This window comes from Myxine glutinosa, chromosome 7 (genome assembly GCF_964187855.1).
Source record: "Myxine glutinosa chromosome 7, kmMyxGlut1.1, whole genome shotgun sequence".
Classification (NCBI taxonomy): Eukaryota; Metazoa; Chordata; class Myxini; order Myxiniformes; family Myxinidae; genus Myxine; species Myxine glutinosa.
Genome location: NC_136267.1, coordinates 14960867 through 14977233, shown reverse-complemented (window position 1 = coordinate 14977233; position 16367 = coordinate 14960867). Strand labels below are relative to the sequence as shown.

The window sequence follows — 16367 nt, the reverse complement described above, 5'->3', positions numbered from 1 at the left end:
TTGAGGCCAAAATATATTCTGCAGGAACGCATCTCCAATTATATAAGGAAGTCATTGGGAAAAAGGATTCGATATACGGAACTTCGCTTGTTTTTCTTCCATGTTGAGGCCAAAATATATTCTGCAGGAATGCATCTCCAATTATATCAGGAAGTCATTGGGAAAAAGGATTCGATATACGGAACTTCGCTTGATTTTCTTCCATGTTGAGGCCAAAATATATTCTGCAGGAACGCATCTCCAATCATATCAGGAAGTCATTGGGAAAAAGGATTCGATATACGGAACTTCGTTTGTTTTTCTTCCATGTTGAGGCCAAAATATATTCTGCAGGAACGCAAGTAGGTGATAAATGTTGCTTCTGGGACACCTCCGTTTAACATGGGAAATCCCTATCTAATGTCATTTACCCCCCTGTTTTAAAAAAAATCATAAACACCTCTATTTCTCCCTCTATGAACCTATAATCCTTCTCGCCTTATGAACCTATAATCCTTCTCGCCTTATGAACCTATAATCCTTCTCACCTTATGAACCTATAATCCTTCTCGCCTTATGAACCTATGATTTTCTTCCTTTATGAACCTATAATCCTTCTAGCCTTATGAACCTATGATCATTCTCACTTCCATGTAAATTTTACCCTATTCCCCCCACTACCCCCTTAATGTAGTTCCTTAGACCACTCTGCTAATGAGCCTATAAATATATTATCTCTTTCTAACTTTTTTAAGAGTTCCATTCTCCTATAGAACTCATCCCCATCAAGTATATTTATAAAGTATACAGGTTCCTTAACCTTTTGTTGTGAAAGTATAAAGTGGTATGTTTCACGGAGGGTTCTTGTTTGACCTCCTCCTCTCCCACATACCATTTTAAAATTATAATATTTATTATCCGATTGATAACCATTAAAGTTCTCACTCCACTCTAATATATTTTTCTTCCCACCCTCCATTACCCCACTTAACAAATGAATACGTTTATCCGTCTTGAGAACCTTCTGACCAGTGATTCTCTCAACCTCTTGAATCTGATATTTTTCACATTCGTTATGTTTTCCATTTATATACCAAGGTTGATTACACCTCCACTCTTTAGTCTGGTTGATACTTGGTTCTATCATTTATATAATAGTAAAAAAGGTGGCGGTAGCCCGTTAAAATCCCTAACCCCCCTTTTTAACTTATCACTTATATATATATATATCTTATATACTTATATAACCATAAGGGAGACGATCAATTCCATTTTCTAAAATAAACCTCTTATCATCAAAAGCCCCCAATGCTTTCTTATGCACCTCTTCTGAATATAATTGATGTTTATAACTTCTTATTCCATTAATCTTTCTAAACTCTTCTTTCTTTGTTGTTAAACAGTTATAATAATCCTTAAAGTTTATTGTTTCTTTAATGACATTTTTCTTTATACCTTTTAACTTCTTATCAGTCTTTTCAACGTTATTCACAATGTATTTATAAGCATAAGCCTTCGACCTCAATCCCACAAATTCACTCATAACATTTCCTCCCAATTCATCCTTGAACTTTCCAATCACCTTTTTATTTTTAGAAGAGAACAACTCACTCTCTGGACTGTAATTACTTGTATCATAGATATTAATGTCCTTTTTCATATCTGAATAAACATCATCAGTATTAATTTTCAAAATAAAACTATCAGTATCCATATACAACAATGACACATTATCCTTATACTTTGATTTTAGATTAATATAAAAGTAATCATACATTAATGACTTTGACAAGTCAAGAATTGATGTTCCAATGTAAATAGGTTTGTCCATTTCAATACTCTCTTTAACCAAATGGATCGCACAAAAGTTCTCAGTAAAGACCTCAGCTCTAGTAAAACTCGGTCTATTAATTAATTTTGATGCTTGTTCCCAAGATGTTGCTAGTCTGATATTTTGTCTTTTCCTCACATTCTCCATGGTCTTACCAAAGACCGCATTATTCATTAATTTATAAAAGTCTTTCTCAAAATCTGTTTTTGACTCTGTTCTTCTTTGTGTATTAAAATCAATGTACCCCTTTAACCAATGACTTTGATTGAACTTTAGAACCCTGTGGATCTTCTCTACTCTTAGACCTTTTGATAAATATTGTCGCAAATTTCTTTGGTGTAGTACATAATTTTTCTTGTTATATAATGTAGTAAGTAATTTTTCTGTTGATTCACCTATATCAAACGATCGTTGATAATCACTCAACCATTCTTTCTTTGGACTTTCTTTCTCACAAGCAAATGGAAGATCTTTATGTTTGATATGAAGTTCTTCAGGATATTTTAAATCAACCTCAAAATAATAACCAACCTTTGAATCATCCAATTGTTTTTGTGTAGAGATACATACATCTTGTAAAACCTTTGTGTAGTCTTTTTCCTTTACCCATCTTAGTTTCCCATAAGGAAGAGCTTGAGACATTGCCCAGCCATACAAGTTGTTTGCGTCATAGTACATCAAGTAAGAACTCTCTTTCGTTGAATCATAATTTGGAAGATATTTGTTATTTGCTTTTGAGTAGCTGCTCGAGCATACTTGTGAAATTCCACCTCTTTTTGCCTTTTCAATCATCAAAAGCATATCGACATCGGTTATCAAATCCAAATCTTGTTTTGTCATTTTCAACATCGCGCTCCAAGCCAATCCAGGTGCTGTGTAGTAGTGAGCAGGATCCAATCCATATCCAGTGCGACAAACAGATCTAAAGGCTTCAAATACATCGGCCAATAAAAGCACATCAGTTTTGAGATACAAATCGTGATACTCACCAAGATTCTTGATGTTATATTTTTCCCAAACATTTTGTGCGTGTACATAATCTTTATCAGATATATGACTGTTGTTTAATTTGTTATCGAAATTTTCTTTTAAAGGAAGTTGTGTTTCATTGAATCTCTCAAATGAGTCCATATAGTCATAGGGGTAAATTCCCTTTTGTGTTAGAAAATCTTTATCTGAAAAATACTCTGAAAGACATGGAAACTCTTTTAGATTTTGAACCAAGTTAGCCAATGGACTTGCCATGAATTTAAATGTATCAAGAAATCTGATATGAGTAATAGGAGATGTGTGAATTGTTTTTGTGAATGAAATGTATTTCTGATCTGTGTTAGGAATTGCTGAAATGTGTCCAGATGTCTTTGAAAGTTCATTAATAAATAGATGCGTATCATAATGAGCATTGTTATGAAGAAAGACAGGAATGAAAGAGGGGAGTTGATAATTAATATTACAACTTTGATGAGCTGGACCTCTATATTTACCAGTGAGATGACAATGATCTCTAACCTTTAGACCTTCACCAATTTTTTCCTCACAAATATGACAAACATTGTTTTTTCTAAATTCCCTTTTCTGTTCACTCGTCAAAGACATTGGTTTATTAGTTTCTCTCATTATCTTGGTTAATCGGACACAGTCTTTTCTAGTCGTTTCACAAACTCCTCTGGGGTATTTGAGCCTCTATACTCCTCTAACTTGTTATATTTATCACCAACGGATGATTTGATATAATAACAAAAACCGCAAGGAGTATGTTTTTGATATTTATTTGTGTATGAATCTTTTGGATCTGGAGAAGCAGTATCTATTTTTTCTAGAATACTTTCAAAATCAGCATATATAACAAATGGATGTTTGATCTTTTTCTTTTCATCTTTGAATGTGATATTTGAGCCTTCTTTAGGCATATTGATTACCGTTGATTTATGTTCACCACAATAATTTGAATGTTTATCTAATCTTTCTTGTGTATGGAAGAAGTTAAGACAACGCAAACAAATATATATTTTATTTGTTCTTTTACATACTTGTGGTTTTATTAATTTAGCAATATCTTTAATGTATGTATAATGTGAATTTTCCTCTGAATTAAAATATAGAAGATTAATATGAGTTTGTTTACAATTGTCAGAAAGCTTTAAAACCTGAATGCTGTTTGTTTCTGTTAGACCATAAACATTAACTGATAAATTATTTATCTTTTCAAATTTAGGAATATCATTTAAAGCCATCGGAAACTTTAGATCTTTCGTATTTAATGTATTCTCATATTTTTTATAATGAGATACTCTTTCATCATGAAAATGTGGAGGATGTAAGTGTGCTAGAATAGACCAGAGAAAACATTTATTGTCTTTATTTTTGATATTGATAACTGCTTTTCTATTTTTGATAACACTGGGTAAATCAATGTAGGAAGAAGCTTTTAGAGGATCTGATTTAAGAATATGAATGTCTATGTAAATAATTTTTCCTATATTGAATCCACTTCCTACGATTGAATTATCCACATCTTGCTCTTGTTTAATAAGTTCATCATAGACTCCTGATGTTTTAAAATCTTGATATGAAGATATAAAGTGTGGCTCAGTTCTCATGTATGGTGTATCTATAACTCCTTCGTCCTTTGTCATTTCTAATTTTACTCCCATATAAAATTTAAGTGGTTTCATTTCTTTTAGTGTTTTTTCAATCAACGTTTGAACAACAGGTTTAACTCTTTCTACAGCATCAACTATAGACTCTGGTTCAGGAGGTTTGAAGTTAAAGACTCTTATTTTAATATGTTCTTTGAATGCGCCATCAGAGTTTTTAGTTGTGATAAAATTTGATAAATGTAGAATTGTTTTAAGATGTATTTCGAAGCCTTTCTTGAGGATATTTTTATTACATGCAGAACAGTGTTTTGTTTCCTTCTGAATAGGAGATAGTAGGTGAAGTAGATTAAATGTGTGTTTGTTAGTTTTAAGGTGTCTTTTGTATTGTTTATATTCTTGTTCACAAACATCGCAATACGTTGCTTTGATCATATTTATTTATATAGTAAAATTATACTTAAAACAAAGTGCCTTTTTTAGAGGCTTTTTAAAAGATGAAACTGTGCTTAAAGTAAACACCTTTGAGCTTTTCAACTCGTTTTATGTATATAACTTTACTTAAAGTAAAACACCTTTGAGTTTTTCAACTCGTTTTATGTATATAACTTTACTTAAAGTAAAATACCTTTGAGCTTTTCAACTCGTTTTATGTATATAACTTTACTTAAAGTAAAACACCTTTGAGCTTTTCAACTCGTTTTATGTATATAACTTTACTTAAAGTAAAACACCTTTGAGCTTTTCAACTCGTTTTATGTATATAACTTTACTTAAAGTAAAACACCTTTGAGCTTTTCAACTCGTTTTATGTATATAACTTTACTTAAAGTAAAACACCTTTGAGCTTTTCAACTCGTTTTATGCATATAACTTTACTTAAAGTAAAACACCTTTGAGCTTTTCAACTCGTTTTATGTATATAACTTTACTTAAAGTAAAACACCTTATTTTTTTTTTTTTTTTTTTTTTTTTAATTTATTTATTTATTTATTTAATTTTTTTTTTTTTTTTTTTTTTTTTTTTTTTTTTTTTGTATACAAGATCGAGGCTCGTGAAAGAGCTAACAATAATCACAAAAAAGACAAACCAACTCCTCTCTGGGGGAGCAAGGCCAGAGAGGAGTCGGTAGAATACAGAAAGACCACCAACCTGCCTGCGGTGAGTGAGTGAAAGGCCCTCGGAGTTGACTACATCGCAGGAGATTCCAATGATTCTGAAAGCTTTGGCCTCAACAGCGTGAAGCCGAGCAAGGTGTGAGGCAGGAGCACCAGCCCAGAGGGGGGAACAGTATTCCATTGAGCTGCGGATGAAAGCCTTGTATGTGGTGAGGAGCTCAGGTGTGCCAAGGAAGGACTTCGCACGACGGAGGATGTCCAGTCGGCGACTGGCTTTGGAGGCGAGCTTGGAAATGTGGTTTTCCCAAGAAAGATCATGGCAGATAGTGAGACCCAAAAGCTTGAGCGACAGAACTTCTTGGAGAGGATTGTTGAGAAAGTAGATGGGAGGGTTGTCCAGTCGGTCCTTTCGGAGAGACATTGTAAGAGTGTGAGATTTGTCAGGATTGAAAGACATGTTCCACTTGTTTGACCAGTCTGTGATTTTGTCCAGGTCTGCAGAGAGTGAGGAGGCTGCAGACTGCCGATCTGAGGGATGAGGAATGGAGCGGCAGATAGTGGAGTCATCAGCAAAGAGATAGAGAGGATTTTCCAGAGAGTCGGAGAGGTCATTGATAAAGACCAGAAATAGCACAGGGCCCAGAAAGCCAGAAAATAGCACCTTTGAGCTTTTCAACACGTTTTATGTATATAACTTTACTTAAAGTAAAGCGTCTATGTATTAGCCAGAAAGTTTAGATACTCTAGTTCATCAATTTCAATTTCACTATCTGAGTCATCAATAAAGCTACTCTCATAACTATCATTTGAACACAAACTATTAGTATCATAACTATCTTCAGATCCTAGACTCTCAGTATAATAACTCTCAGAGTATTGACTGTTAATATCACTCATTTACATACCATTAAACTTCCATCAATATCTATATATTTTCTTTCATTAGAACTAATAACCACAATATTTTTTACATTAAATGTTATTTTCAAATAATCTCTAATAATCAGAGTACGGAATGATAGTTCACCACTAATATTCATATTATTAATTTCACCCACATCTTTGGGTCTATTAAAGAATATACAAATGTTTCCTCTAGAATCGTTGATGGTTTTATCATTCATTTTCAAAGCTTCTTTATCAATGATCTTTTCAAGCTTTGAGTAAATTGTTAGTAGTAGTGGAGAAACTTTTGTCAAATTTACTTTAATAGAGTTATTAATTAACATAGCTTGTCCTGTAAATTTAATAAAAGGACACATGTTATTCTCCATTATGGGTTTAATCCAAAAATTTCCATATTTATCTTTGTTCAATTTAACATCTTTGACATATTTTTCTATATCTTCCACCGAAGTAGAGATTGATTGAAATTTGTCTTTTGTGTTTTGAAACATTGTATTTATTAGCTAATAAATTTGCGTTTAGTTTAAGTAAAGTTATATACATAAAACGAGTTGAAAAGCTCAAAGGTGTTTTACTTTAAGCACAGTTTCATCTTTAAAAAAGCCTCTAAAAAAGGCACTTTGTTTTAAGTATAATTTTACTATATAAATATGATAAATTCTGAAGGATATTTAGAATTTCCAGACTCTCCATATGATAAATTAGAGAATTGTCCGGCTTGTGGTAGAGTGGGGCTTAATACAGAATCAGAAGCATATAAACAATGTATTTTCTGTGATTATCTTCTAATTAATGATAATAAAAAATATAGAAAAATATATAACTCTTTTAAATTAGAACCAAAAATGAATTACTTTACAAGATTAATAAGAGAGATGAATGTTAAGTATTATGGGGATAATACACCATTTCTTACAAGGGAAGAGACTATTTGTATTGAGGAAATGTATAAGGGTTTAATGATATTTATTATTCAAAATAATTTTAATGGAAATGTTAATACAAGATACTATATAAACAAAATAATGGATTATTTTGAAATTAAACCTGAACTCAGGATAAAATATAGAGTTTCTCAAAAAACTCAAAAAAAGTTAGATGACTTGTTTTCCAAATATATAAATGAATGATTTTTTACCTGTTTGGGAAAATAAGATAAAATTTAATAACCATAAAAATCTTCCAAATTCATTGAGATGTCTAATAGTCGGTTCAAGCGGATGTGGAAAAACCTGTTTACTTTTAAAGATGCTCCTTAGTCCTAATTTTTTAGATTATGATAATTTAATAATTTTTACAAAGTCAAGTTTTCAACCTGAGTATCAACTACTCTCACAGGGTTTTAATGCGGGTCTTAAAAAGGAAGACATTATCGGTTTATTTAAACTTCAAAACAAACTAAATGATTATAATATTGATGATATAATACAATTATTTTGTGATACACAGAAATCAAAATCAAAACTAAAACCCATAACTTGTATTCTCAGTGATAATACGGATGATATACCTTCACCTCAAGATTTAGATAAATCAAAAAAGAACCTCGTTATCTTTGATGATTGTGTTAATGAGAGAAACCAAACAGTAATGGATAGCTACTATACAAGAGGGAGACATTCTTCTTGTAATTGTATTTATCTTAGTCAGTCATATTTTCAACTCCCTCGGCGCTCAATAAGAAACAATGCTAATACTTTTATTTTATTTAAGTTAAATTCAATAGATACAAATAATTTTTGGAGAGATAATTGTTCTACATTACGTAGTAAGAAGGAATTTGAAAATAATATGAAACACACGATCGGAAAATATAAATATATTGTTGTGAAACAAGATGAGATACTAAATGATATTTTTCAATAAATAAATACAGAAAATGAATACCGAAGAAAGAGTAAGAAAGTTTAAAGAACATCAAGAGTTGCTTTCAAAAGTTGTAAAGCAACAGGAAGACATAAAGAAGAAAAGGAGACAGAAACTAACTGGTGAAGAAGCCTTTGAAAGAAAACAAGAGAAATTTTTTAAACCACTTTTAAAAACTCAACAAACGATTTCACCTACAGTTCCCATGGTAGAATTTACTCCAAAAAAATTTCAAATGCTCAAAGATTTTAGTCAAATGACAGAGCAAGAACTTGGAGAATTAGAATATGATGATGAAGGATTATTTCGGCATCTTGAGAAGGTAAATAAACTTTCCAATTATATTGTAGAAGCTCTTCAAAACAATGAATATTTGAAGGGTTCAAAAACCAGAGCAGGTCTCATTCCAACAGAAGAACCAGCACAGTTCCATCTTGTGAAAGAAAAGTTATTGATATTTAATGATAAATTGGTGTTCTTAAGTTCTGACCAACCAAATGTTGAATTAACCCCAAGATTAATGTTTCTTCTAACAAAAGATGGACATTCTAATTCACCTTATTTTGATGAACCGCTTGAAATGGAAAGAGAGGAAGATAGAGAGTATATTGAGTTGCTAAACACACTTGATTATGGAGTTTCTGTTGCTGGTAAAAGTAAGAAGAATGAGAAGGAGAAACATATTATTGATGCTTTAAGTAAGCTTGGTTCGGGTGTTAGTTTTCTTCCAAATGACCCATCACAATTAGTTAATAGGTTATTATTGTTGTTAGGTAGTAAGAAGGCTGGAAACAACAATTGTTTTAATGAAGCATCCGCCATTTTAGATCAGTTGATGAATATGAAAATAATTAATAAATGTCAATACAAAGATATTTTATTAGATATTAAATAAGATGAGAAGCACAATTCTTAGTTTTAATTTCACAACGAGTGATTACACAGCTTCATTCCCTTACCCACTACAACTTGACCCCAAAAAAGAATATGAGGCTTCTTTGTTGTCAATGGAGACTTATAATACCTTGTTTAATATCACAGAGAAAAACAACAAGTTTAGTTATAATCCAGGAAGTGGATATAAAACTATAACCGTTTCACCCGGTGCTTACGAGATTTCTCAAATATCTTCAGAAGTCTCTCGCCTTATGAAAGAAAAAGGTGATGAACCAAAAAATATTGTAATAGATATTCAAAAACACACTTCAAAATCAACTATTAAACTTAAAAATAATTATAAAGTTGATTTCACCATTGAAAAATCGTTTAGAGAGCTATTGGGTTTCTCTTCAAAAAAGGTTGAAACTAACGGGACGTCTTACAGTGATAATGTCATTCAAATATCCTCCGGTATAAATTCAGTATTAATTCATTGTGATTTGATTGATGGTGCTTATAACGATGGAATAAGAACAAATACAATATTTTCATTCAGCGCATACTCAACCCCGATTGGTTATAAATTTAATATGGAACCAAAAAATCTTGTCTATTTACCTGTGTCAGGAAAAACCATATACAGAGTAAATTTTAGGATAACCGACCAAGATAATCGTATGATATCCTTTAATGATGAAATTATATCCATCAGAATTCACCTACGTGAAGTTTTTCAATAAATAAATAATGGTTATTGTGAGAAAACACGAGTTGGGAAAATATAAAATAATTACAGGGGATGGGATGTTCCTTTCACCATACTATAAGGGTGAAGGTATGTTTCTTGGGAGAGGATACTATAAACCAAAGAGACAACGGGGTGTGGGACATCAATTTAGAAATAAAGGAGATGGGATAATTGATACTCTAATGGGTATTGGTTCAACCATCCTTAAACATAAAGACCTAATTGGTTCAACTGCTTCTGCCGTGGGCTCAGTTGCGGGTGCTATAAAGAGTATAAAAGATGCTCAAAAGGAGTCTCATAAATTACAAGCAATCAAAGAAATTAAAAAAGGTAAAACTCAACTATCTTCACAAGAACGACAAAAAATCATTAAAATACTTGGGTCAGGGTTTCAACAATTTTAATGCTATATAAATACAAGTATGGAAGCGATTGATAGTATCTATGATTTGGATGATACGATTATCATTTCAAACTCCACTAAAAAGGAAGACTATTTTAAGGTAAATGCTATAACAGGAACAGACTGGAATTCAAACGGAACAAAAAGTTTTGAAATAAATAATCAACAAACTTACTTGAATATAGCTGATAGTTTCTTGCTGTGTAAATTTAAATTCACTAAGGCTGCGAATAATACTAATGCTACACTCGTAAATGATTTCTTCTGGAAAATGTTTGACAGTGTCCGCCTGTATATTGGAACACAAGAGGTTGAAGCGGTTGATTATGTCTCTGCTACATCTGAAATGATGAAATTTACACTATATTCGTTTAGTGATAGAATGGGTAAGGGAGCTGTTGAAGGTTTTATTCCTGATATGTCAACAGGAACAAACGCAGACCCTGGTTATAGTCAAAGGAAGTCAATGTATAATGATGACGCAAAAGCAGAGAATAGTTTTACGGTAGCAGTACCTCTGAAAGGTATATTTGGATTTTGTGATTATGATAAAGTTTTGTATGGGCTTAAAATTAGATTTCAACTACAAAGGAATGATAATGTAAATAGGTTGCTTTTTGGGGTTGAAAATGCTTTTGGCGACAATAATAAATTTGTTATTAATGATTTGTGTTGGTATATTAGTGAATATACTCCTAATCTTAAAACGGAAGAGATGTTAAATAGAAGACTTAACTCAAAGAAACCGCTAAATGTATCATACCTTAAAAGAAGATGTCAACACGTTAAACTGGAACACACTACCTACACTTGGAATTTGGGTGTTCTTGAAGGAAAGCCACGATACCTATGGCTCATTTTTAAGAAACCAGATGGAGAGGACGGTACTAATAAGAATAATGCCCTGAGTGATAATGCTAAGGTGAAACAACTTCGGGTTTCTCTTGATGGGACATTTTATCCGCGAGATAGATTGGAAATTGATTGGGAAAAAAATGATTATGCGGAAGCCTACAAGTCTTACCAAAAGGTGTGTGAAAGCAACGGTAATAATGAACCTATTTTGGATATGGTTGCGTTTCAAAAACTTTATACAATCTACACAATTGACCTGAGTTCTCAAAAGGAAACTATAAAGTCTAATAGAGTGGATACTTCTCTATACATTGAAAGAGGAGAGAATGAAGAAGTTGATGCTTATTGTTTGCTTTTGGAGGAAACAGAATTACAGATTAATACAGATAATGGTGTTATGATTAATATCACATAGGTTTTTTCTCATAAATAAATGGTAGGGGTATATGTTAATCAAATCAATCTTGATAAATTAACATCTTGTATTCAAAATCAAAAGCCTTGTATTATTAATGTTAATACATTTCAAAGAAAAGGAGCTGTAAGAATTGATGTTTTACTCACAAGAGAGCAGGTGAAAACACTAAATGATGTTGGATCACTTAAAATTAAAATGACAAAACCTATGTTAAAGAAATATTCAATAGACAAGTCAAGAGGAGGATTTCTCCCATTTCTAATTCCTTTATTTGCTGGTTTAAGTGCGGCGGGAGCATTGACTGGTGGTATTTCAGCAGCGATAAAAACTGCTAACGAAAGGAAGGCACAACTAAAAGCTCAAAAAGAATTGGAAAGACATAACAAGGAGTTGGAGAAACAAATTAGTGGAAGTGGTGTAATTGTAGATTTTGCTCAAAAACTTGAAAGTCTACCTGATAAAGCTAGATTGTTAGTTGGAGATATGCTTTCCTCTATCGCTCAAGCGGGTGTTAAACTAACTAAACGGGGTAATGGATTGTATCTTTCTCATAAATAAATGGATAAATGGTTTAAACAATTTGGAAAGAATACAACGTCAAATATAGAACTCGCTAAGTATTGTAAAACACTAAAAATTGATAATGTGGTTATTTGTATGAGAGATGAATTAATACATATAAATAAGAATACAAAGAATATTATTATGAATTTAGACACACAGAATGGTTCTCATTGGGTTTGTATTCATAATAGTCAGGATAAATATTATTTTGATAGTTATGGTATGCCACCACCTGTTGAAGTAATACAATTCTTACAGAATGGTGTTTATCAAACATTTCAAGTTCAAGAAATTAATTCTAAATGTTGTGGTCAATTATGTTTATATGTATTATTTAAACTCAACAATAATGAAAATTTTTATGATATCATTTTTAATCTAATATAAATGACTTATGTTGGAAAAGATGGTTCTATCTTTGGAAAATCCTCTCAGGATATTGATTTATCAAATTATTATACAAAGGCACAGGCTGAACGACAAAAATATAGTGTAAGTAAAAATATTAATATGAAGAATACTTATAAATTAATCAATTATCCAAACCCTACAGATGCGAATGACTTAATTAGATTAAGTGATTTATCACAATATATATTTTTAAAGAAAACAGCACGTTTTGTTAAACAAGTAAAATTTACAACCACAACACCTGGTTATACTGACCATACACCTTTCCTCATTGAATTTAACTACCTGCTTACAATTGAATTTTATAAAGAAGGACATTTAGTTAATATGCGAATTAATAAATGGGGGTATGATATGTCTGATTTAGGGTATAATTGGTCTTTTTCAATAAACATAGAAGACCTACATGATTTAAATCAGTCTCGTAAAGAAGAATATTATCCACTTGGTGAAGATAAGGATTTATGTGGAAGTACAATTAGCAAACAACAAATACGTGATTTTAAGAAAAGAAAAATATATGATAGTATAGCGATGGTTCGCATGACAAAGAAGGAAGGTAATGAGATAAGGATAGAAAGCCGAGGAATACAAACCGATTTGGTAGTGGGAAGATGGGGTGGTATTACCTGTCATAATATTAATCTCACATATATTTCTGATACATAAATGGCAGGAAGAAGACTACAAGAGAATTATAATTTTTGTATTCAAGGATACCTACAAGAAAAGGGTGCTCGGTATTACATACCTTATGATTTGGAGCATATACATGGGAATTTTGTCATTAAAAACTGGCCTTATACTGATATTGTTAAACCCACAAATAGAGACTTGTTTAAAATATTAAATAAAAATGAACTTCTCAAAGTTATGAAATATAAAACTCTTTTAGAAATCGTCAACAAATCTTATTGGTATCCTATTATGAGAAAAATAATTATAGATACAAGAATATCTCAAAATCCAGATGAGTATATGTATAATATTCTTTGGGGTTCAAACTCAAGGGTAGCAAGGGATGAGGAAGGAGTTGAAGAAGAGAAGGAGGAAGGAGTTGAAGAAGAGAAGGAGGAAAGAGAGAAGGAGGAGAAGGGGGAAAGGGAGAAGGAGGAGAGGGAGGAAAAGGAGAAGGAGGAGAAGGATGAAAGGGAGAAAAAGGAGAAGGAGGAGAGGGAGGAAAGGGAGAAAAAGGAGGAGGAGGAGAGGGAGGAAAAATATAAAAATATGACCATTCCTGAGATTAATGAAAGATTGAAGGTATTACGACAAATAAATAAATCTCAACGCACTGAAGAGGAAAATAAAGAATTAATGACTCTTCCGAACTTATTGGTTTTTAAATTTGCTATAATGAATTCAGAGCGCAGATATACAACATATAGTTGATGATGTTGGTGTTATTGACTTTAGTTAGTTTTATTTGTAAATAAATGGAGGAGAGAGTGAAGTCATTTCTAAGGATTCTTTATGTTTTAAAAATCAAGATAGAAATGTATATGTTGAAAACCAAAAAGGTTTTGGCACTATGTAGAACTTTTTCTCATAAATAAATATGAGTTATTGTCTCAAATGTAAAAAGAAAACTAAATCTAAAAATATCTCTTATGTTAAAGCTAAAAATAATAGAGTTTATCAAAAAGGAATATGTCAAGTGTGTGGTTCTAAAAAGTGTCAATTCATCTCTCCTAAAAGTGGAGGAGACATACAAAAGTTTTTGTCAGGTAGCAAATTTACAACAACTGGAATTCCAGGGGAATTACACCTTCCAGGGTATTCTTTCTGTGGCCCAGGAACAAACTTGGATAAAAGATTAGATGAGGCTGACAATCCTAAACCTTGGTCTAAACCTACAAATAGGGTTGATGAAGTGTGTATGAAGCATGATATTGCTTATGGGAAAACCACTACATTGACTGAAAAACATAAAGCCGACAGAGAAATGTTGTATAATTTGTCTTTGATACAAAATCCAACGTTGAGAGAGAAAGTTGATAGGTTTATTGTGAGAAATTTGATAAATGCTAAATTGAAACTTGGCCTTGGTTATTCACCCTCAAAAAACTATTAGGCTCTCATGATGTCATCAAGACTGAGGAGCTTTTGGCTGATGAATTACATAAACCTATAATCACAAAGTTTAAAAGAAGGAAAGTTTATTCTAAATACACCGACCACATATGGTCCGCTGATTTAATCGAACTAAAAAATGATAAGGGATACAAGTATGCTTTAACCGTTATTGATTTGAGGAGTAGATTTGCTTGGGTTGTTCCTTTGAAAAACAAGAGAGGTTATACTCTGAAGTTAGCCTTCCAACAGATATTTAATAAAAGTAAAAGAAAACCAAAGAAACTGTGGACCGATGAGGGAACAGAGTTCTATAACAAAATATTTATGAAATTTCTTAAGGGGGAGGGTATTAAATTATACAGCACCTTTAATGAAGGAAAAGCAGTTGTTATTGAGCGTTTTAATCGTACTTTAAAAGAGAAATTATATAAAAAATTCACACAACTCGGTTCCCAAAAATGGGTGTATTTTATTCAGGATATTGTAGATAATTACAATAATACAGTTCATTCATCAACAAAATCAAAACCATCAGAAACATTTACAAAATTAGAATATGAAAAGGAGATTAATTTGAGAAAGCCCAAGTTCAAAGTTGGTGATATTGTAAGAATATACAGATGGAAAAGTCATTTTGAGAAAGGTTATACAAAGAGATGGACTAATGAATTATTCAAAATCGTTGATGTAATGGATACTATGCCTTGGACTTACAAATTATATGATATGAATTGGGAAGAAATCTTGGGTTCATTTTACTCACAAGAATTACAAAAAACAAAACTGATAATTCATTAAACAACAACCATCCATACTTTCATCCACCCAGATTAGCTAATTTAATTAGTAGTAATAAAAAAAAAAAAAAAAAAAAAAAATCATAAGCCACACCCACACAGACCCCACCCACAAACCCCACCCACACAGACCCCACCCACACAGACCACACCCACACAGACCACACCCACACAGACCACACCCACACAGACCCCGCCCACACATAAGAAAGCATTGGGGGCTTTTGATGATAAGAGGTTTATTTTAGAAAATGGAATTGATCGTCTCCCTTATGGTTATATAAGTATATAAGATATATATATATATAAGTGATAAGTTAAAAAGGGGGGTTAGGGATTTTAACGGGCTACCGCCACCTTTTTTACTATTATATAAATGATAGAACCAAGTATCAACCAGACTAAAGAGTGGAGGTGTAATCAACCTTGGTATATAAATGGAAAACATAACGAATGTGAAAAATATCAGATTCAAGAGGTTGAGAGAATCACTGGTCAGAAGGTTCTCAAGACGGATAAACGTATTCATTTGTTAAGTGGGGTAATGGAGGGTGGGAAGAAAAATATATTAGAGTGGAGTGAGAACTTTAATGGTTATCAATCGGATAATAAATATTATAATTTTAAAATGGTATGTGGGAGAGGAGGAGGTCAAACAAGAACCCTCCGTGAAACATACCACTTTATACTTTCACAACAAAAGGTTAAGGAACCTGTATACTTTATAAATATACTTGATGGGGATGAGTTCTATAGGAGAATGGAACTCTTAAAAAAGTTAGAAAGAGATAATATATTTATAGGCTCATTAGCAGAGTGGTCTAAGGAACTACATTAAGGGGGTAGTGGGGGGAATAGGGTAAAATTTACATGGAAGTGAGAAGGATCATAGGTTCATAAGGCTAGAAGGATTATAGGTTCA

At 32.1% G+C, this 16367-nt stretch overlaps 1 protein-coding gene across 11 annotated transcripts in view; it reads left to right on the top strand.

Moving 5' to 3' along the window:
• LOC137430990 (phospholemman) overlaps positions 1-16367 on the top strand; it is a 105079-nt gene that overhangs the window by 59062 nt on the left and 29650 nt on the right. The gene's annotated exons all lie outside the window — the stretch shown is intronic.